Below are 24,737 nucleotides of genomic sequence, written 5' to 3' on the forward strand. Positions count from 1 at the left end.
GGAATCCATGAGTCTGACGCCCTGCATGTAATTTAAGGGCCGGGCGCATGGATCAGGGGGGCGGCCCCTTATGGACAGGCCGCCAATGGTACAACCCATTGGAAGCAAAATACCTCTATATTCTTCACATAGAGACCTGCCGCCAAGCAGACATCAGTGGCATTAGTCCAGTGCTGTCTCCCACCGAAACTTGATATTGCATGTGATTGGGTATTCTTTACAAAATTACATTTCCCCCTAATGACTGGTGATCTTATACCTGGTGGGATAATGAGCAAGAAGCAGTAGTAGATTTGAAATTTTATTTGGGTACAGCGTCGCACAACCGCGCAATTGTCAGGTAAAGTAATGCAGTGCCATATTGCAAAAAATGGTCTGGTCCTGAAGGGGGTAAAACCTTCCAGGGCTGAAGTGGTTAATGTCTCTTTCTATCACATTTGCATAGGGTAGGGAGGGATGAAAACTCCTGCCATGTTTCTGTGACTGTCTGTGTCCCCGCTGGGGAGATACACTCTCACTATTTGCTCCGGTGGCCATTGTCACTAAGTGATGGGAAAATCCTAAATGTTACAGTTGTTACTGAAAAACAAAGGGGAAATCTTTTATTGGGGGCACATGTCACAGGGATAACTGTCTTACTTTGCAGAGATTGCCCATCACTTTGTTTTTCATCTCAAGACAGGAAGTAAATGGAAATCATCCCAATGTGATACAGAGAGCAAAAAAAAACAGACAGAGGTTTAAAGGCAATGCAGTCTTACCTTCAGTCTTGCACAGTTGTACACAGAGCTGGGACAAGGGGTGGGCAGAAGGATCAGCTGCCCTGGGAGCGGTGGGGATTTTGAGGGGTTGTACTAGAACAGCTAATTTGGAGGGGGGAATTAGTACTAGGAGAGTGGATTTCTGTTAGGAAGGGTGATTTTGGGGGTGGGGAGGATTTGTACTAGTAGGGATGATTGAAGGGATTAGTGCTAGGAGGGGAAATTTGGGGGGAGGGTTACTGCCAGAAGAGGGGATTGAGGGGGATTTTGAGATAGAAGAGGGGATTTATTCTGGAAGGGGGTGAATTTTTGTTTGGGGAGAATTTTGCCTTGCAGGGGATTTTTTGCTGACACATAATGCTCATACACCGTAGGGGGGGGCAGTTTGGAATCTTACCCTGGGCGCTAGATGACACTGTCCCGGCACTGTTGGTACAAGCCACTTTACTGTACTGAAATTGCTTACTCTGATTTCACTGCACACTTTAAGCTTCGCAGAGTGTGTATTAGAAGCTGCAGCAAGTAAGATAGTGTGGCTGAAGGATGTCCAGGCTCACCCATCCCTTTCCTACCCAGACTGAATGTCCCTGGCCAAACCCTCCTGAGCCCTGAAATTTGTACGTAGCATCCTCCTGAGTCCTGAACTTTGTACATAGCATCCTCCTGAGCCCTGAACATTATACGTAGCATCCTCCTGAGCCCTAAACTTTGTACATAGCATCCTCCTGAGCCCTGAACTTTGTACGTAGCATCCTCCTGAGACCTGCACTCTGTACATAGCATCCTCCTGAGCCCTACACTCTGTACGTAGCATCCTCCTGAGCCCTACACGGTGTACATAGCATCCTCCTGAGCCCTACACTGTGTACATAGCATCCTCCTGAGCCCTACACTCTGCACGTAGCATCCTCCTGAGCCCTACACTCTGTAAGTAGCATCCTCCTGAGCCCTACACTGTGTACGTAGCATCCTCCTGAGCCCTGCACGTAGCACCAGCATATAGGAAGCACACTGACCACCAGCATACAGGGAACACACTGACCACCAATATGCAGGGCCAGTGGTTACCATGCAACTAAAAAATCACAAAAAGCAATAAGAGAATCTTGTTAGCTGGTTCCCTCATCTAAGGCCAATCAATAAAAAAAGCAAAAAATCAAGCACTACCCTACACTTCATCTATAAAATTGTACAAATGGACTTACAAGCGCAATGGTAAAACCTATAAATGAATATTCAATGCAAATCAACTAATGTATTGCAATATAGTAGTGATGGTGTCACCCCCTCTGCAAAAAATATTTTGAGAAATTGCAGAGCTTCAATGTACAAATAATGGTGAAATCCCCTATGTACATTAATAATAACAGAGATGCAAATCAACCCATGTATTAGAACATAGTAGTGATGTGCCACCCTCTCTGCAAAAGGTAAGAAATATTGCAGAGCTGCAATGTGCAAATAGTGGTGGACCCCCCTATATCTAATAATAATAATAACAATAAAATGTAAAATATGTACAACAATTGTGCATTGTATTATGATTATATATAGGGGGTTTCACCATTATTTGCACATTGCAGCTCTGCAAATTTTTGTACCTTTTGCAGAGAGGGTGACACCATCACTACTATGTTCTAATACACTGGTTGATTTGTATCTCTGTTATTATTGTATGTAGGGGGTTTTGCCATTATTTGCACATTGAAGCTCTGCAATTTCTCAAAATAATTTTGCAGAGGGGGTGACACCATCACTACTATATTGCAATACATTAGTTGATTTGCACTGGATATTCATTTATAGGTTTTACCATTGCACTTGTAAGTCCATTTGTAGAATTGTATAAAGGAAGTGTAGGGTTGTGCTGCATTTTTTGGCTTTTTATTGGTATACAAAGGCCAGGACATACTGATCACCATTGTACCCCATGAAGAAACCTCCACGTGCTGACCGTGCCCACATGCTGGCCACCCCCACTTTAGGATTATGCCCACAGGTGTGTGGTAGCGTGCTGCATTAGCACCCTCACTTTATAAAATAGTTTACCTTTTGCCTTTAAAAAAAAAAAAAAAAAAAAAAGTCCCAAGATTTCATTTTAAAAATGTGGTCACCGTATATTAGTATAAAAGTATCCGTACAAATAAAGTTTTGACACATCATTAGGTTTGTTTGGAACACTCAGTTCAAGGGGTATATGCTAATCAGATATTAAACTATGCTGTCTAAAATCCATTACAGAATAGCGTTTTGTGTTCCTGTGTGAATGCTTCATTAAGTATACAGCAAATTAGTGAGGTTGCATAGAGAAGTATTAATGCCTCCAGAATGGAAAGTTATAATTGTAAATGCAAAAGTTCCATATAATCATTCGACTTGAAACTACGCTTCAAACATTTTAAGGGTGATTTATTAAATTAGAGAAAAAATATTCACTTGCGGTAACCAATCAGATTAACACTAACATTTTATTGCAGAGGGGGCAAGGAAAGGTAGAACTGGAGTGGTTACCAGGGGCAAAACAGGCATTTTTTTTCCTTGGTTTTTCTTTGGTTGTACTAAATCTGCCCCAGCAGACTTCAAGTGTCTAAAGTGTATTTAAAAGAAAGTCTGATTAGCATTTAATAATACCTATTCAGATGTTTAAAGTAGTCAAAGGATTTCAAGGCAAACTTTTAAAGTTTTGTTTTTAGGTGAATTTTATTTTACATTTTTAAAGTTGATGATTTTCTCAGATTTAAATATAAATAAATATATATATATATATATATATATATATATATATATATATATATATATATTGGTGTCATGTGACTCGTTTTGTTTTGTGTTACAAGGTCTCAGGTGTGAATGGGGAGCAGGTGTGTTAAATTTGGTGTTATCGCTCTCTCTCTCTCATACTGGTCACTGGAAGTTCAGCATGGCACCTCATGGCAAAGAACTCTCTGAGGATCTGAAAAAAATAATTTTTGCTCTACATAAAGATGGCCTAGGCTATAATAAGATTGCTAAGACCCTGAAACTGAGCTGCAGCACAGTGGCCAAGACCATACAGCAGTTTAACAGAACAGGTTCCACTCAGAACAGGCCTCGCCATGGTCGACCAAAGAAGTTGAGTGCACATGCTCAGCGTCATATCCAGAGAATGTCTTTGGGAAATAGACGTATGAGTGCTGCCAACATTGCTGCAGAGTTTGAAGGGGTGGGGGGGGTAAGCCTGCCAGTGCTCAGACCATATGCCGCACGCTGCATCAAATCGGTCTGCATAGCTGTTGTTTCAGAAGGATTAATTTGAAAAATTGCTCCCAAGGGCCTATAGGCAGGTAGAAAAAGTTGGACTAAATAGAATATATATCAATTATTATATATAATTATAAAATATATATAAAAAAATTATTTATTGAGTACAGATACATGGAAAAAAAAAAAAACACATGAAATAAAAACTACATGAGCTCTGGTATGCATGGTATCTAAACATGAGATGTCAATGTAACAGCAGATAGCTGATGCAGATACCAAAAAAGATTGTTTAGAGAACAGCCCCTTGTCCCAGAAGGAAGCCTCTTCTAAAGATGATGCACAAGAAAGCCCGCAAACCGTTTGCTGAAGACAAGAAGACTAAGGACATGGATTACTGGAACCATGTCCTGTGGTCTAATGAGACCAAGATAAACTTATTTGGTTCAGATGGTGTCAAGCGTGTGTGGCGGCAACCAGGTGAGGAGCACAAAGACAAGGGTGTCTTGCCTACAGTCAAGCGTGGTGGGAGTTTCATGGTCTGGGGCTGCAAGAGCACTGGGGAGCTACAGTTCATTGAATAATTGTAGGAATCCACCCAAGTAGACCCAAAGGTTGCCAGCATCCCGATATCATAAATGATATAAAGATAGTACCCCCCTTAACAGTTCATTGAAGGAACCATGAATGCCAACATGTACTGTGACATACTGAAGCAAAGCATGATCCCCTCCCTTCAGAGCCTGGGCGGTATTCCCACATGCTAACGAACCCAAACACACCTTCAAGAAGACCACTGCCTTGCCAAAGAAGCTGAGGGTAAAGGTGATGGACTGGCCAAGAATGTCTCCAGACCTAAACCCTATTGAGCATCTGTGGGGCATCCTCAAATGGAAGGGGGAGGAGCGCATGGTCTCTAACATCCACCAGCTCCGTGATGTTGTCATGGAGAAGTGGAAGAGGACTCCAGTGGCAACCTGTGAAGCTCTGGTGAACTCCATGCCCAAGGAGGGTTAAGACAGTAAGACAGTGCTGGAAAATAATGGTGGTCACACAAAATATTGACACTTTGGGCTCAATTTGGACATTTTCACTTAGGGGTGTACTCACTTTTGTTGCCAGCGGTTTAGACATTAATGGCTGTGTGTTGAGTTATTTTGAGGGGACAGAAAGTTTACACTGTTATACAAGCTGTACGCTCACTACTTTACATTGTAGCAAAGTGTCATTTCTTCAGTGTTGTCACATGAAAAGATATAATAAAATATTTAGAAAAATGTGAGGGGTGTACTCACTTTTGTGAGATACTGTAATACTGTATATATATATATATATATATATATATATATATATATATATATATATATATATATATATCTTACCAGCCACTTTATTAGGTACACCTTGCTAGTACCAGGGGCGGATCCAGAGTCTAGTCTCGGGAGGGGCACTGGCAGAAAATATGGTGTACCTGTACGCCATTTTGTGCAATACCCAGCAAAGGCACGCGTGCTGATTGGCCAGAGGGGGAGCCAATCAGCGAGTCCGGGGGGAAGTGATATCCGCTGGCCACCTGCAATCGCTCCCCACAGAGGTAGAACAGCGGTCTGCTGATGTAAACAAGGTAGACCGCCTTGTCAGAGATGAACAGAGTGATCTTGTGTTCCTGCTAACCAGGAACACGGATCACTCTGTTCATCTAGTGAGTCCATCTCCACAGTTAGCAAGCACCCCCTAGGGACACAGTCAATGCTTTGATCAGCCCTGTTGTTAACCCTTCCCAACCAGTGTCATTAGTACAGTGACAGTGCATATTTTTAGCATTGATCACTGTATTAGTGTCACTGGTCCCCAAAAAGTGTCAAAAGTGTCAGATAGGTGTCCAATCTGTCCGCCACAATGTTGTAGTCCCACTAAAAAAAAAAAAATCACTGATTGCCGCCACCATTACTAGAAAAAATAAATAAAAATGCCGTAAATCTATCCCCTATTTTGTAGATGCGATAACTTTTGTGCAAACCAATCAATATACATTTATTGGGATTTTTTACCAAACATACATATTGGCCTAAATTGAGGAAGACATTTTTTTTATAGAAAAAATGTAAAAATATTGTTTTTTTTTCAAAATTGTCAGTTTGCTTATATCACAAAAAATAAAATATCACCAAAAGAAAGTGCTATTAGTGGAAAAAAAAGGACATCAATTTTACTTGGGTACAGTGTTGCAGGACCGTGCAATTGTCAGTGAGTTACAGTTACGCAATGCAGTATCGCAAAAAATGGCCTGTTCATGGGGGGGGGGGGGTAAAACTTTCTGGAGCTGAAGGGGTTTAGATTGAACAAGACTAAAAGGGCAGCATTTGCTTTCCATAAATAATGGCAGTATGGCACACAAGATTTTGCACATTCATTAATTCTTTTACTCACTTTTATAAATTATTTTGGTGCTCTGGTGGGGGGGAGGGGCTCCTATGCAGGAGCAATGGAGATTAGCAGGATCCGTTAGCAGGTGCAGCCGGCAGCATCAGATGACAGTGACACACAGTCACTGCTTCTTCCTGTGTTCACGCCGTGCTGTGGAGAAGATAGAGGGAGGAGGTGGGTGGAGCCAACACTCGGGGGCGGAGAACAAAGAAGGCTCCACTATGAATGCTGGGGTTCTCCTCCTCCCCAGCAGCGGCTCCAGCCTCCGACGTGACTGACGTCACTGGTTGCTACACGCCAGGCGGCCCAGGCGTTAGCAACCAGTGCAGGAAACACTACCCAGCAGCTCCACCCACCTCCTCCCTCTTCTCCAGGTCCAGCGCGGCGTAATCACCACAGCACGGAGTCTCTCTTAGCGCCGCTGATAGGCTAATTATACTGATGTGAGAGACAGGGGTGGATCCAGAGCCTAGTCTCGGGAGGGGCACTGCCAGAAAATACTTTTTTTGGGGTAAATTTATTGGGGAAATGGTTGGTGTTAACGCTTCAATCATCACGGCACCATGGTTGTTATGGTGTCAGGATGATTGAAGCGCATTATTACTATTATTACATTGTTATAAAAAAAGAAATAGTTCAACTCACCGTAATGCAGAATCAGTGGGAGTCCCGAGCGTGTCACTTGCTACTGTCACCTGCCACAAGTTGCGGATTGCCACTTGCTATGTCGCCTGTCACTAGATGCAGATTGTCACTTGCCACGTCGCCTGTCACTAGATGCAGATTGTCACTTGCCACGTCCCATGCCACACGTTGCAGATTGTCACTTGCCACGTCCCATGCCACACGTTGCAGATTGTCATTTGCCACGTCCCATGCCACACGTTGCAGATTGTCACTTGCCACGTCCCATGCCACACGTTGCAGATTGTCACTTGCCACGTCCCATGCCACACGTTGCAGATTGTCACTTGCCACGTCCCATGCCACACATGGCAGATTGTCACTTGCCACGTCCCATGCCACACGTTGCAGATTGTCACTTGCCACGTCCCATGCCACACATGGCAGATTGTCACTTGCCACGTCCCGTGCCACACTTTGCGGATTGTCACCTGCCACGTCCCATGCCACACGTTGCAGATTGTCACTTGCCACGTCCCATGCCACACGTTGCGGATTGTTACTTGCCACACGTTGCGGATTGTCACTTGCCACGTCCCATGCCACATGTTGCGGATTGTTACTTGCCACGTCCAATGCCACACGTTGCGGATTGTTACTTGCCTGCTATAATCATCTCTTGCTGTGTCCCAGTCATGCAGCAGAGAGATGATGTAATCTCTCTGCTGCCGCAGCTGCCTGCACACTGCACACACAGTGAGGGCGGAACTGCAGGGAGGGCGGGCGCTGGGCGGTGAGAGATGGTATTATCTCTCTGCTCCTCCACCCGCCGGCTCCCTGATTGGCCAGCAGCCGCTCACGCTGCCTGTCACCGAGCCGCACAGCTGCTCACCAACAGTGCAGCCCGCTGTCTCTCTCCAGTCCCCACCAGAGCCGCCTGAGACCCGCTGTCTCTCCCCACCGCTGTCTTTCAGCCGCGGAGCCGCCCGCCGGCTCTCTTACCCACAGAGATGCCTGCCAGCACATTTACTGACCCACATTCTTGGAGGGGGCAATTGCCCCCCCCTGGATCCACCCCTGGTGAGAGAGAGAGACTCGGTCGGGAGTGGACTGCAGTGATATTTTCGGGGGGTGCAATTGCCCCGTTGCCCCCCCCCTGGATCCGCCCCTGGCTAGTACCGGGTTGGACCCCCTTAATTCTTCATGACATAGATTCAACAAGGTGTTGGAAACATTCCTCAGAGATTTTGGTCCATATTGACATGATAGCATCACGCAGTTGCTGCAGATTTGTTGGCTGTACATACATAATGCGTATATCCCGCTCCACCACATCACAAAGTTGCTCTGTTGGATTGAGATCTGGAGACTGTGGAGGCCATTGGAGTACAGTGACCTCATTGTCATGTTCAAGAAACCAGTTTGAGATGATTTGATCTTTGTGACATGGTGAATTATCCTGCTGGAAGTAGGCTTCAGAAGATGGGTACAAGGTAGTCATAAAGGGATGGACATGGTCAGCAACAATACTCAGGTAGGTCGTGGCTTTTGAATGATGCTCAATTGGTACTAAGGGGCCCAAAGTGTGCCAAGAAAATATCCCCCACACCATTACACCACCACCAGCCTGAACCGTTGATACAAGGCAGGATGGGTCCAAGCTTTTATGTTGTTCAAGGTCAGTCCCTACCATCTGAATGTTGCAGCTGAAATTGAGACTCATCAGACCAGACAATGTTTTTCCAATCTTCTATTGTCCAATTGTGGTGAGTCTGTGCAAATTGTAGCCTCAATTTCCTCTTCTTAGTTCACAGGAGTGGCCCCCCCGGTGTGGCCTTCTGCTGCTGTAGCCCATCTGCTTCAAGGTTCAATGTGCTGTGCAATCAGAGATGGTATTCTGCATACCTTGGTTGTAATGAGTGGTTATTTGAGTTACTGTTGCCTTTCTATCATCTCAAACCAGTCTGTCCATTCTTCTCTAACCTCTGACATCAACAAAGCATTTTTATTCACACAGCTGCCACTCACTGGATATTTCCAGAAGTATGATCTCTCACTGTGGAAATGTAGTAAATGATAGGCTAAGAGGTGTTTGAGCAGTTAAAATGTGCTTGAGTCTCCAGAACTGAACAGCTCAGGTGGGGGATTCCAATTAAGGACAGGTAGGTTTACTGCACAAAGGAGATATACTGCAGTCAAAAAGGGCCACCATCAAAAACCAGTGTTGTTCTGAGTGAAGCAGACACCATTCAAGTAGGTGTCCAGTCCAGGACTGTTGTACTCAGGCTAAGGGTGAAGTGCTAGCCCCCGTTACAAGATGGACTATAGGAGTTTGTAAGTGGGACAAAGGACATTTATGTCCAGGACCGTTGGTTTAAAGGGGTTTCCAAACTTTCTAAACAAATGGGCAGTTTACAGTACTTCAGACTTTAGAGGGGACGGGCTATGGACAGTGGGAGTAGATAATGCCTCAGGCTTGGTGGTCAGTGGGAGTAAAAAAAATTACATAGCCCCCCTATTGGTATACAAACATTGGTATTAGTGGAGGAATAGTACCCCAGTGTTAGTATCAGTGGAAGGAATAGTGCCTCATTGTTGATGTCAGTGGAAGGGATAGTGCCCCTTCATTGGTATCATTGTCAGGAATAGTGCTTCATTGTTGGTATCAGTAGGAGGAATAGTGCCCCATCATCGGTATCAGTGGGGGAAGAATAGTGCCCATTGTTGATATCAGTGGTAGAAATAGTGCCCCATCATTGGTATCAGTGGGAGGAATAGTGCCCCATTATTGGTGTCAGAGAGAGGAAGAGTGTCCCAAGGGCCAGATAAAGACAAGCAAAGGGCCACATCCGACCGAGGGGCCACATATTGTAGACCACTGGTCTAAATAGACAGGCACTTAATCCAGTTGTATGTGGAACCCAAGGGGCTAAATGTGAGTTTGTTGCTCTATAAAACTGGAGCTAACATTTGTTTTGCAACACAATTTAGTGAATAAACATGAGCACTGTATAATGCAATATATACAGTATACATTACACCAATGACGAAAGAATGACAGAGCACAATAGACTGTCTAGAAAGAGAGCGCAACAGATCCTTCAGGCTTTTTATGGACGAAGCAAAGAGAGAAACATGATTCTGCTCATCCATATTTCCTTCTATTTCTTTTAATTATTTATTTTACTGATTTATATGTATATGTAAGATATACTGTATATACATATGGTTTTAATAAAGTGACAATGTTGAAAACTATTCCCAGATCATTTGGGGCTAGCTAAAGAGATAGCATAGCAGTCCTTACTTCCTTTTAGGCATGCCATCATATCCACTGGGATGGATAGAGTGGAGAGGAATTAGAACACCTGTCAGTTTTTTATTGCTCCATTAAGGAGATTCACCCTCTCTATTTTGAGTGTTTCTTCTGGGAATACTTTTTCTTTGGAGATATCTGCGCTCCAGTTTTAGTTTCTTTGGCGATAACTGTGCTCCAGTTTTAGTAAATCCCCCCATTGCTGCTCTCTGATGTTCTTAAAAGAATCACTCTAGTATACATCTGCCAACCTTTCAAATCGATGACCCCCCTCCCCTAACCGTTCAAGTTCCACACGTTTGTAAGTAAGACAAGTTCCTGGCACACGCCCTTCGGACAAAAGTCTGAAGCTTTGTTGGCCAACAATCTGATCGTGTGTATGAGGCTTTAGTCCGTAGAGTTTATTATAGAGTTGGCCTACCCTTTGCGGCTATAACAGCTTCAACTCTTCTGGGAAGGCTGTCCACAAGATTTAGGATTGTGTCTATGGGAATGTTTGATCATTCTTCCAGAAGTGCATTTGTGAGGTCAGGCACTGATGTTGGACAAGAAGGCCTGGCTCTCAGTCTCTGCTCTAATTTATCCCAAAGGTGTTCTATCAAGTTGAGGTCAGGACTCTTTGCAGGCCAATCAAGTTTCTCGACCCCGAACTCGCTCATCCATGTCTTTATGGACATTGTTTATGCACTGGTATGCAGTCATGTTGGAACAGGAAGAGGCCGTCCCCAAACTGTTCCCACAAAATTGAGAGCATGAAATTGTCCAAAATGTCTTGGTATGCTGACGCCTTAAGAGTTCCCTTCACTGTAACTAAGGGGCCAAGACCAAACCTCTGAAAAACAACCCCACACCATAATCCCCCTCCACCAAATAATTTTGGCCAGTGCACAAAGCAATGTCTATAAAGATATAAATGAGCAAGTTTGGGGTGAAAGAACTTGACTGTCCTGACCTAAGTCTGTGATTATTTAGGGAGCCACGTTATCTGCTGGTGTTGGTCCACTGTGTTTTATCAAGTCAAAAGTCAACGCAGCCCTTCACCAGGAAATTCTAGAGCACTTCATGTTTCCCTCCACTGACCAGCTTTATCGAAATGCTGATTTCATTTTCCAGCAGGACTTGGCACCTGCTCACACTACGTAAAGTACCAATACCTTGTTTAATGATCATGGTATCACTGGGCTTGATTGGCCAGCAAACTCGCCTGTGTCTAAACCCTATAGAGAATCTGTGCGGTATTGTCAAGAGGAAGATGAGAGACACCAGACCCAACAATGCATAGTGCATAGTTACACAGTAGGTGAGTTTGAAAAAAAGTCCATCGAGTCCAACTTATGTGTGTGATTATATGTCAGTATTACATTGTATATACCTGTATGCTGCGGTCGTTCAGGTGCTTATCTAATAGTTTTTTCAAACTATTGATGCCCCCCACTGAAACCACCTCCTGTGGAAGGGAATTCCACATTCTTTGCAGATGAGCTGAAAGCCACTATCAAAGAAACCTGGGCTTCCATAACACCTCAGCAGTGCCACAGGCTGATTGCCTCCATGTCAAAATGAGGGAAATGGGGAGGGGGACGGGCATGGACCTGGTGACCAAAATCCAACCGGTCAGGTCAAATAACTGGAGTGCTGACACACCCAGACTCGGGTGGAGTTCACCAATGGAGGCCCAAAAGTACATGGGAGATAGCAGAGAGGGGAGAATCAGGAGGAATTCCCCAAAGGGGTCTGTACTTCAGAAGAGGAATGGGGAGTCAGCAGGATACTCCTTAATAATCTTTATTCAAAATGGATGTATACAAAGTTAGAAAACACAGATCATATACAATAGGCTGCATCAATGTTAAAACAGACAACACTCACAGCCATGCTCATTCATCCACAGTTTTAAGTGTATTCTAATGTGCTAGAAGGCTTTAACTGGGACTAAAGGGGTTCTGGGAAACCTCTGGGACACATGCAGACACCGTGCTATGTGTTCAATTGGGACATCCAGACCCACTATTTGCCCTATTTTTCTAAGTGCAGAACACAGGAGTGAACCAATGTGAATATATTCAATAATATTAGTAGAGCAGCATAGTCCTGAAGAAGAACATAGAGTCTCTATAGTCTTCACTGGCACAAACTGCAGACATTGGAGTGACACCGCAAGGTAATGGGGCTGTGTAGGCTCAAGGAGCTGTTGGTCAACATCAAGGGGATGGATAGTGAGACGGGCGATGTGAATTATCTCAGTAGATCTGGGGATAGTGGTTCTCCTGTGGTATAGGATAGTCTGCAGCTGTATGTGGCCACCCCTGGCAAGTACACTGGTCACTACTCCCTCTGGTGGCTGGATAGCCAGAGCAAGTGCATAAAGCGCTGTGGTGGGGAGCACTGGATTGGTGATTGAGGACTCACGTTTTGCTGATCAGCCACATATCCTTGTAGTTGAGGATCAATCCTCTTGTCTCCACTTGCGGATGTTTCCTAATGGTGTCACTGCTGCTTCTTACCTTGGCTCCTTACAAGGTGAAAGGTGCACGCTGAGTGTCAATCGGCTGCTCACTTCCTGTATCCGGTTTATGCGGTTACACTTTCTGTGACCGTGGATCAAACCAGGCGGCTAGATGGTGAGTCGTCTGAGCATGTGTGGCTAGGCGGGGGTGCGTGCGGCGCTGCACCAACACGTTTCACCCACCGATACCGTGGGTTTTGTCAGGGTCTCCTCCATGCCACGCCACATTGATGCAGTAATTCATGCAAAAGGAGGCCTGACCAAGTATTGAGTGCATACTATACTGTACATGGACATACTTTTCAGTAAGCCAACATTCCTGTGTTAAAAATCCTTTTTTTATTGGTCTTATGTAATATTCTAGATTTATGAGATACTGAATTTTGGGTTTTCAATAGCTGTAAACCATAATCATCAAAACTAAAAGAAAGAAATGTTTGAAATATAACACTCTGTGTGTAACGCATCTATATCAAATATATGAATTTCCCTTTTTGAATTGAATGACTGAAATAAATTAACTTTTTTGGTGATATTTTAAGTTTATGAAATTGCACCTGTATCTAAAAATATGCATTTGTTTTAGTCCTGAGCATAAGAAAAAAAAATACATACAAAACAATTCTAATATGCCGGAAACCATTTAACATTCAGCTCACATCAGTTCTGGCTCTCCCATATTAAAAATCAAATTGTCTTTAAAAGCTCATTTATATTGACAGTCAGAGTAACCAGTACCTTCTTCTTTATAACATTTTCCACCGTCATAACCCAACTGATGCAACAAATAACAAGGATCATTCTCTTATGCACTTTTACAGATGGAACCCAAGATGTAACAATAGAGAGCAATCTTGCTGAATTACATCTTACAATTTTCTTGGTTATCTGATCACTGATTTCTTTGAGAAAAGTAATTTGATGATAGTCGGAATTAAACTGAAAACCGCCTCTTCATAGGGTAGAACATTTTATTCATACTATTTTGTTGAAAAGTTTTAAAATAGCAAACTTGGTTAACAAAGGCCACTCACGACCCATTATAGGGCCACAGATGTGGTCTGATGTGGATGCAGACAAGGCAAGAGCAAGAAACATATTTAGATGCATACTATTTATCACATAAATATATTCTTTGTCCTGCTCCTACATGATACAATTTATGCAAGAGAGAACTGGTAATGAACCTAACCAGGTTCTTTCAAACTGTGCTCCACTATGGAGAAAAAAAAATTTTATTCTGGTAATTGTATAGAGTTAATACCCAATACCAATGAAACTATTTAGTACAGACTTTCAAAATCATTTTACCCAATAAAACCTTTGATTTAAGTTTTGGATCTTGGGAACCCCTGCTTAAATCAATTTATTGGGAGTCAGGTAGACTGCCCCTCTTACTGAGGTGGTCAGAATGCCTCCCTTACAGATGTCTAAATTGTTTATTGGTGTTATGCAGCTGGCTATGCCAAGTAGGGTTGGCTCCAGAATTATGCAGGCACCCTCAGATTGGAGGTTTCTCAGCCATTACTCAAGGAACCCCTAGCAATTGCTGGAGGAAACCTGCTTGAGAATGGCAGATTTAGTATATGCATTTTTTTTTTTTTTACTCTATAGGCCTTTCTTTATATTTGTCTCCACATTTACATGCAGACCACACTGTCCAGAAAAAGTGACAGTTACGGATTAGAATAAACCATACATCACTGCCAGGGGTACTTACAATGATCAATAAACTTGTGTGGTTTAAACGTGTTTTCCTAAAGTAAAAAAAAAACTTTTATTTTGCTGCCACCATATGTACTTATGTATACTAATTATTAAAATCCAGTAAACAAATTTGACAAGAAAAAAAAAAACTGTTACTGTAACTGTTAAAATTTTTTAGCTGGATCCCATCCCCAAGAACCAGCGCAAACGAAGAGGGAGCAGAACGAAGGAAAGGTGATTATATTCAGATAGGGAGGACTACAATGAAATTTGCCTGTTGCTTTGCTCTACATGGTTGTTGGTAGTTCTAAAGATAATTGTGCAATCAGATCAATCAGTTTGCAATGTGTGTAACCACGAAAACTTAAAGAAGCCTTTCAAAACCTTTTTTTAATATAGCGGAACCCTTGAAATAAATTTCTAGGTCTTAGGAAATCCCCACTAATAAATACTATATCTACAGCACATGGTACATAAGCATGATGGTCAGCGGAAACAACGCTCCTTACATTGATGTTCAGCGGAAGCATCTCCCCCTTACAAACAGCTGAAATGATGATTGTGTCAGTGCTTACTTATCTGAGAGGCAGAAATGCTTATTCCTCAAGGAATTCCTAACAACCTCTGGAGAAACTCTAGGGTTCCACAGAACCCTGATGGAGAACAACTGACCTAGAGTATGCCTGCATGTCGAACCACTCTCTCTAATCTATAGACAGGGCCAGTGCTCCAACTAGGCGAACTAGGCAGCTGCCTAGGACGCACTGCCACCTAGGGGCGCACTGCTGCCTAGCCTCGCCTAGCAAGGGCGCAAGCCGGCTCGGATGGATCATGGATCACTCATGTGGTTCACCTGCCCAGCGGCGGCCGAATAGTGCTGCTAACTGTGTGTCACTCACACTGTGCAGGCCTGGACTGGTGGCGGCACAGCAGGCATGGCAGGAGCAGTGAGATGGGAGTGCTCGGGAGGGAGAAGAGCTCCCTGAACACCAGATAGGTGAGGAGAAACAGTCTCAGCAACCCCGACGCGGCAGCAGCACCCAGAGGCTGGATAAACCTCCTCTCCGACAGTGGCCGAAGTGGCCGAAGGACGAGCGGATCAGGGCCCCCCAGGACCGGCAAAGGGCGCATGCAGCCAGGGACTGTTACCCGGAGCAGTCCGTGGTCTAATGGCATAGAACAGAGCACCCCCATCCTCACCAGCCAGAAGAATGGCCTGCTGCTGGCCAGCGTGAACGTTTATGGAAGGAGGTACTGTACACACTTACCCACAGACTGGGACAAGGGGTGCACAGAAGGGACTGCAGACACTGTTAGGGCCCCTCTCTCTCATCCTCCCCCTCTCTCTCATCCTCCCCCCCTCTCTCTCATCCTCCCCCCTCTCATCCTGCCCCCCTCTCTCTCATCCTCCCCCTCTCTCTCATCCTCCCCCCTCTCTCTCAACCCCCCTCTCTCTCATCCCCCCTCTCTCTCATCCCCCCCTTCCATCCTTCCCCCCTCTCTCTCATCCTCCCCCCTCTCTCTCATCCTCCCCCCTCTCTCTCATCCCCCTCTCTCTCATCCCCCCTCTCTCTCATCCCCCCCTCCCATCCTTCCCCCCTCTCTCTCATCCTCCCCTCCTCTCTCATCCCCCCTCTCTCTCATCCTCCCCCCCTCACATCCACAATCCACACTCTCTCTCTATCATCCTCCCCCTCTCTCTCATCCTCCCCCCTCTCATCCTCCCCCTCTCTCTCATCCCCAATCAACACTCTCTCTCTCATCCTCCCCCCTCCCCCCTCTCTCATCCCCAACCACCCCCTCTCATCCCCCCCTTTCATCCTCCCCCGTCTCTCATCCCCAATCCCCCCTCTCTCTCATTCCCAATACACACTCTCTCTTTCATCCCCCCCCTTCTATCATTCCCAACCCCCCCTCTCATCCTCCCCCCTCTCTCATCCTCCCCCTCTATCATCCCCAACCCCCCCTCTCTCATCCCCCCTCTCTCATCCCCAATCCCCCTCTCTCATCCCCCCTCTCAGCCCCAATCCCCCCTCTCTCTCATCCCCAATCCACACTCTTTCTATCATCGTCCCCCCTCTCTTTCATCCTCCCCCCTTCTCTCATCCCCAACCCCCCTCTCACCCCCCCCTCTCATCCTCCCCCTCTATCATCCCCAATCCCCCCTCTCATCCCCCCTCTCTCATCCCCAATCCCCCTCTCTCATCCCCCCTCTCATCCTCCCCCCCTCTCAGCCCCAATCCCCCCTCTCTCTCATCCCCAATCCACATTCTTTCTATCATCGTCCCCCCTCTCTTTCATCCTCCCCCCTTCTCTCATCCCCAACCCCCCTCTCATCCTCCCCCCCTCTCTCATCCTCCCCCTCTATCATCCCCAATCCCCCCTCTCATCCCCCCTCTCTCATCCCCAATCCCCCTCTCTCATCCCCCCTCTCATCCCCCCCCTCTCTCATCCCCAATCCCCCCTCTCTCATCCCCCTCCCATCCTCCCCCCTCTCTCATATCCCCAATCCCTCTCTCTCTCTCTCTCTCTCTCTCTCTCTCTCTCTCTCTCATGTAGATAGTATATGGGAAAATATTGTATACTGGATTGTGGGGAATCATTGGCAAACATCCACCCTCCAGCCCTCCACAATAGTCCCACTGTTAGGAGCTTTTTTTTTTTTTCCGAGGGGGGCTCAAGTAGCTGGTCTTGCCTAGGTCGCAAAATAGTCTAGCACCGGCCCTGTCTATAGACACCTAAAAGTTTAACGAAAATCTAATAATAAATGGTTGCGAGCAGGTAGGCAGGCTCCTTAATGCAGCAGAGACATACAATGTTTCTTCTTTGATAAAATACACCCGCTCACAGTCTTCTGTAGAATTCATAGAAAAAATAGTAAAAATAGTAAAATAACCTGCACTAAAAAAACAGTCCAAGAACAAACTACCGTATGTATCGGCGTATAACACGCACAGGCGTATAACACGCACATTCATTTTAAGAGGGAAGTTTCAGTAAAAAAAATTTTAAATAAGGAACTTTAAAGCAAAATAAGGGTCAGTGCCCATCTGCAGCCTCATCAATGCAGCCTGATCAATGCCCATCTGCAGCCTCACCATTGCCTTCAATGCAGCAGCCTCATAGTTGCCAACATTGAAAAAAAAATATGTGGGACACTTTTTTGGCTGTAGGCGGAGCAGATCAATAATTAGGAGGCGGGGCATTCGTTTGTAGGTGTGGTCTAGTAAAAAATAATAGTTGCGGCGCGCTTTGCGCGTCGCGGTGAAAAATGGGTGTGGCTTACGCGGAAATTGGGCGTGGCTTACGTGGAAAGTGGGCGTGGCTTGCATGGAAAGTGGGTGTGGCTTGCATGAAAGTGGACGTGGCTTAAATTGGCGTGGCTCAAGAGGGTGTGGTTAGAGTCTGAGATGAATGAGGGATGGAGAGGGAAAGGGGGAGAAGGAGAGGGGGAGAGGGAAATGACGGGACAGCAGCCCCAGATCCTACACAATAGAAATATGTGTATTCTAGAAAGTTTAACAATCAGCAGATAAAGATACTCCAAACGCCTGGTGTTAACGCTTCAATCATCCCGGCACCATGGTTGTTATGGTGTCAGGATGATTGAAGCGCATTATTTCTATTATTACATTGTAATATAAAATTAAATCATTCAACTCACCATAATGCCGAATCAGTGGGATCCCTGAGCGTGTCACTAGCCACGTCGCCTGCCACCAGCAGAGTCTGTCCTTGCATCAGGTGCCCCCGGCAGAGTCTGTCCTTGCATCAGGTGCCCCCGGCAGAGTCTGTCCTTGCATCAGGTGCCCCCGGCAGAGTCTGTCCTTGCATCAGGTGCCCCCGCCAGAGTCTGTCCTTGCATCAGGTGCCCCCCGCCAGAGTCTGTCCTTGCATCAGGTGCCCCCGCCAGAGTCTGTCCTTGCATCAGGTGCCCCCGCCAGAGTCTGTCCTTGCATCAGGTGCCCCCGCCAGTGCAGCCCCCCCTCAGTTAGTGCAGCCTCCCCCCCTCAGTGCAGCCCCCCTCAGTTAGTGCAGCCCCCCCTCAGTGCAGCCCCCCTCAGTTAGTGCAGCCCCCCCTCAGTGCAGCCCCCCCTCAGTTAGTGCAGCCCCCCCCCTCAGTTAATGCAGCCCCCCCTCAGTTAATGCAGCCCCCCCCTCAGTACAGCCCCCCTTCAGTTAGTGCAGCCCCCCCTCAGTGCAGCCCCCCTCAGTTAGTGCAGCCCCCCCCCCAGTTAGTGCAGCCTCCCCCCCTCAGTGCAGCCCCCCCTCAGTTAGTGCAGCCCCCCCTCAGTTAGTGCAGCCCCCCTCAGTGCAGCCTCCCCTCAGTGCAGCCCCCCCTCAGTGCAGCCCCCCCCTCAGTTAGTGCAGCCCCCCTCAGTGCAGCCCCCCTCAGTTAGTGCAGCCTCCCCCCCTCAGTGCAGCCCCCCCCTCAGTTATTGCAGCCCCCCCTCAGTTAGTGCAGCCTCCCCCCCTCAGTGCAGCCCGGCCCCCGCTCAGTGGAGGAGCGGCCGGTGTTCTGCCGAGAAAGTTCCCCTCGGCGATGGCGGACCCCCTGTACTGCGCAGGCGCAGCGCTTGTGCAGTACGGGGCTGGGGAACTTTCAGGAAGACACGGCGCCAGCGCCGTGTCTTCTGCTTGCTTCAGTGGAGAGGGGAGGGGCCGTGCAGCCAAAGAAGCCGCTTCATTGGCTGCACGGATCGAGCCCCCTTTCCCTCTCCACTCAACACTAGAGGCAGATAGAGCGGCGGCGCCGGCCGCCATTTTGCTGGAGCCCGCTGCTCCAAAAAAAAAAAAAAACAACATTCCCGATTTTCCTTATGGAAAATCCCGATTCGGGACATTCTCCAATCGGGACGAGGGTCCCAAAATCGGGATTGTCCCGGGAAAATCGGGACTGTTGGCAACTATGCAGCCTTACCATTGCCTCAGTGCAGCAGCCTTACCATTGCCATCAGTGCAGCCTGATCGATGCCCATCTGCAGCCTAGAGGGGACAGGGAGGGGGCGGGATGAGCGCCGACAGATTACATACAGTGAGAATCTCCTATGATAGACAGAAAAGTGGTCCAATGGCGGCCCAGGAGATGGGACTTCCTATTACAGAGGCCGCCAAGTAAACAGGAGATTCTCACTGTATGTAATCTGACGGTGCTCGTCCCGCCCCCCTCCCTGTCCCCTCTGAGCCAGCTAAAATTCAAGTATTGGCGTATAAAATGGCACACGCTATTTGCACCCGATTTTCATGGTGAAAAAGTGAGTGTTATACGCCAATAAATACAGTAGCTGCTAACACAATGTAGCTGGCTGCAAGCACAAATACATTCAAACAGGGATGTTTAGTGCTTAATAGAGGTAGATTATATCCAAGTGAATGTAAAATCCATTCTTTATTCGGGTGAAATAGACAATACAATACAGGTGTGATCAAAAGGAAGATCATCCACCGCTCATAGTCACACACGCAGCCTCTAGTTGACCCCTATTACAGGCAGTCAAACAGTGCATATGATAACCTAGATAAGCAAAATTGATAAAATGACAGGCACTAGAGAGATCTAGGTGCTAGATCTCCTCCCTGCAAGAGTGGCCTCATAAACTCTTCACATATGCACAGCTCAAGAGAAAGAACATTCTTATAGTGTAGTATGTCATCATACCAACCATTTATTAAAGTTAAAATTATCCACTCACAAGATTTCCCAGTTCAGATAGCGTTGTAATGAAAAAGCAAAAATTTCCAACCAGAAAGGTGGCTGCGCTCAGCTCCGCTCTATTGCGTGGTGACGTCACATGTCGAGGCTCCATCCAATGCATTTCATTGTCAAAAGACATCTGTGATCTGGTATGACTGCACTCCTGCGCATGCACAGTTGTGATGTCATACTGCACCGACCAATCAAGATGGATGAAGACCGTGGCCTGGAAGAAGCCGCGGAGAATATGGTGGTGCTGGCGAGAGACCCTGAGGGCATCGGACCAGTATCACTGAGTTTTATTCTGCTGTTTGGCAGTCCCCCCATCTTATTGCCTACACAGTGAAACAGATGAATTCATTAAGAATTTAGCTACTATAAGTAACAAAGGCAGTCTTATTTTCTGACAATTTCATACCAAAAGATCTTTTTACATCCCTCTCTCTGTTTCATGCCCATTATCACTTACAGTGTTGCTCCAGCTCAGGACAGCAAAAGATGATCTTTAAAGGGTAACTCCACTTTTGTGGGGAAAAATAATGCAATTAAAGAAAAAATAATATAGCATGTACAATTGCGATACAAGTCATATTGTAATTGAATGTTATTAAAAATTACCTTTCCTTTTCAATCTGCAGCCGCTGTAATCTTCTACAAATGTAATGCAAAATGGCTACCTGGAGGTGTTCTGTACACAGAGTGTATACTGACCACTCCCCAGAAACATCATTTCCTGCTTGTGTGATTGGCTCACCAATTTTCCCAGAAGTCTGCCTAAGAAGTCAGATTTCAGGCATCCCCTACAACAAAAATGTAATTTTTAGTGAGATATTTCCAATAGGAACACATCTAAAGGGATGCAGGCCCAGCAGATTTCCTCATTAGTGGTCTGCAGCTGCCACAGCTGACTGATAATTATGAAACCACTCCCATTAGACCCAGAGGCACAGACAAACGCACTTGGATTTCTTCAGAATAACAAAAGGTCGGAATCTGCAACAAAGGTTGTTATAATCCTTGCAATGTACATAGATCACCCAGAGGGGAACGTTTCTTCCTCAACAAAAGTGGAGTTACGCTTTAAGCACTGCCAGCTATTGCATTGCTCATCAATCCAGCAATTTATCACCATGTAGAGGGCACTCAGCCGCTGCCGGAGATAAGGAATCAGTCACCTGTTCCTTCTGGAAGTCATTTAGGGCAGACAAGAGGAATAAATCTGCCTTTTTTATTGTAACTGAACACAAAAAACAAACAAATGTTTTTAAGGACCCGCTATAAATAAATACCATAAATCATGCAAGTTATAGTTTTTAACGATGAGATATAAAAAATGTCAGGGAAGTACAAAAGTTGAATATAGTTGAAATAAAGATGGTATATAGGGATGAGTGGAGTGATTTTAGCAAAATAGTTTTTGCTGTTAAACCAATTTCACTGTTGGTACATTTTACCAAAAACTCCCAATTTTTGCTGCTTAGGCAAAATTTTATTGAAAACAAGAATCAATTTTCTTTTTATTTAGAAGGTGTGTTTTTCTTTGGAGGGGGGGGTATATTTAGGGTGAGGTTTTTTTTCTTTTTTATGAATGTATTTGATTCATTTACAGTATGTGTGTATTTGTTGTTTGTGTACTGTCACTTTACATTATTTACACTGGACGAAAACCTTTCTACCTGAACACTTTTTGGTACAGTATATCCTATAGATTTTTGGGTGCTAGTCATGACAATAGCTTGTAATTTAACCTATTACATACCTTTTTATAGAAAATCTTACAGTATGTTTGCAACTTGCAATACCTGTTGGCTGTGCTGCACACATGAAAGAAACATACAACAACATGGAACTGTTGTTGAAGCACATCCAGTACACCAAGTACAACTGTAATATCTGTGGAAATCCAAAAGTGGAGGCTATGCTGCTTAGAATGATCCTTGGACATACCAAGTACTGTTGTTACATATCCGAATAGGAGAGCCGTGTAAGAGAGTTGTATTATGTTAAAAAGAAATGGGCACTTCAAAAGAATTTGGTTCCAAGACAAAAAAAAAAAACCTGGCACGTGAACCACTTATTAACCTGACAAAGATATTTTTGCCTCTGATTCGTAAAAAACTTGGACTGATGAAAGATTTTGTGAAGTGGATAAACAAGGAAGGTGAAGGAAGGTGAAGGTTTTCATTGTTTGAGACAGATGCTTCCAACAATAACTGATGCCAAGGTTAAAGATACCATTTTTATTGGTCCATAGATTAGATACATCATCAATGACAAGCAGTTCGAAGATCTGTTACTGAGGCCAAAGAAAACCACCTGGTAGGAATTCAAGGATGTTGTTGAGAATTTTCTTTGCAACTACCAACTACTAAACTACATTCAGCTCACTGACAAACTTCTTACAGCATAAAAGACCATGGATTTCAAAATGTCACTTTAGATTTGTTTTCTGCATTCACACTTGGATGTCTTTCCTGAAAATCTAGGTGAAGTCAATGATGAACAGAGTGAAAGGTTTCACCAGGACATTGCTGCAAGAGTATCAGGGCAACTGCGATCCAACAGTAAAGAGGAATCCATCTGCTTTGGCTGATTATTAACGGACATTGCAGCAAATTGCACCAAACACTGAGTACAAATGAAAATCAGAAGCAAAACTCAGAAAATCAGAAGCCCTGTTGAACTCACACAACATGTTGGGAGCATTATGCAATTTCATTCAGTATAGTCAATAAAAGGTATTTTCATATTTCTCAAGATTCCTAGGTCATTCCAAAATTTATTTTGTAAAGTTTGAAGGGGTCTATTATAATCACCAAAACTTTTTCAGGAAGCAAAACTTTAGAAATAAAAATGTTGTCCAGTGTTTTTCTTTCCTTTTTTTCACACTTTACTTTTTGTTTTCTGAAAAAAAGAAGCAAACGATGGTCCATATTTTGGTACAAGAACAGGTTCAAGATAGTCAAAAAGAGCTTTGCAGTTCCCGAAATTAAAAACACTCTATGAATGGGGTCCACACCCTCCTTTCATAGAGCTCTTTTCATTGCAGGAATAGGAGATAGTACAGCTTTGATTATCTTGAGAAGGGGTTGGAGAAGGTGGGCAGATTTGGCACTTTTGACAAGAGCCTGTGACAGATGGAGTCGCTTGTATAAACCTCTGCAGCACTGGAAGCTCACAGCTGTAGTGGCTATCTGGGGGGGGGGGGGGGGATGCAGAGGACAGATGATTTCAAGGAACAGAGCAGCCACCAACCCATGGCACACATTTCATTCATACAACATAAAAATTGCGTAAAACTCTGCACTCAATGATAATAGCAAATAAGATCAAATCAAATGTGTATGTAGCCCCACCCCAATAGGGGCTGCTAGAAGATGACTGTCCCCAGAGGTTGCCTTGACCTTGCAAGCCTCCCAACACCTCTCACACCCTGGGTTCTGACATAATTCAAAGAGAGAATGCAAATGCTAAAGACACCAAAGAAATAACAGAGATTGCAAATCGATATTTTCCTGGATATTCTTGAGTTAACAAGGGTAAGAAGAATGTGGGTATTCCCCAAATTGTAACATTAGCATAAAACAGAATCATAGAGATATGGAATAAAATGGCAACAACAGCGAACCTGACAATAGGGGCCAACAAATCTTAAAGGGGACCTTTGACCACAGGTACAAGAGGGGGGGCGAGAAGACTTTTTGTCAGTCAGCTCCCTCTATGCCATGACGCCACAGGTGTTGTAGGCTAATACCTTTGTGTGAAGAAGTCCTGGAAGCAAGGGTGTCCGAAATCTTCAGCTAGCTATGAAGGGGCCCAAAGATGTTGCTGTTCAATGGGGACCTGCAAAGGTGGATAGGATAAGCAAGGTGCTTCCTAGCAAAAGGACTTTTGATGAAGAAAAGGGTTGGGTAAATGTGTCTGACTGAAGTGTCTCTGAATGTAATATTAAGGTTTTGCCTGCTCACCAATCCTGGAGATACCAAGGCTTTTGGAGAAAGCATGTCCCAGAACAGGCTCTTGAAGAACCTGCAGTCAGATGAAGAATGCCCAACTGGCAATATCAGGTCGTCAGGACCCAGGGGTTCAGTGGTGTCTGCATGGGCTGCGTGGGTGTATGTGAAAGAGGCCCACTCTGCCGATGAGAGGCCGGTGGCTGAGGATCTGCCTTCAGGGATGAGGCTCAATCACGGAAAGGCCCTCCGCGCCATTCAGACATTCATCAATATTGAAAAAACAATAGTGAAAAAATGTCCTCTTTCATGGATTCGAAACACCAGGTGTGTAATACAGCCAGTGATTCTCTCCTTCTAATCAACATAAATAGCACGCCTTATCAGAGATTGAGACCTATTAATCATAGGAGGTCCCATGCGCTTCCCCTAGTAATGGCTAAAACGAATGGCAACCCCGGGCAGGTCCCTCCATTCCCCCAGTATACTCCACAGCATCAGATTACGC

This window comes from Aquarana catesbeiana, linkage group LG11 (genome assembly GCF_042186555.1).
Source record: "Aquarana catesbeiana isolate 2022-GZ linkage group LG11, ASM4218655v1, whole genome shotgun sequence".
Classification (NCBI taxonomy): domain Eukaryota; kingdom Metazoa; phylum Chordata; class Amphibia; order Anura; family Ranidae; genus Aquarana; species Aquarana catesbeiana.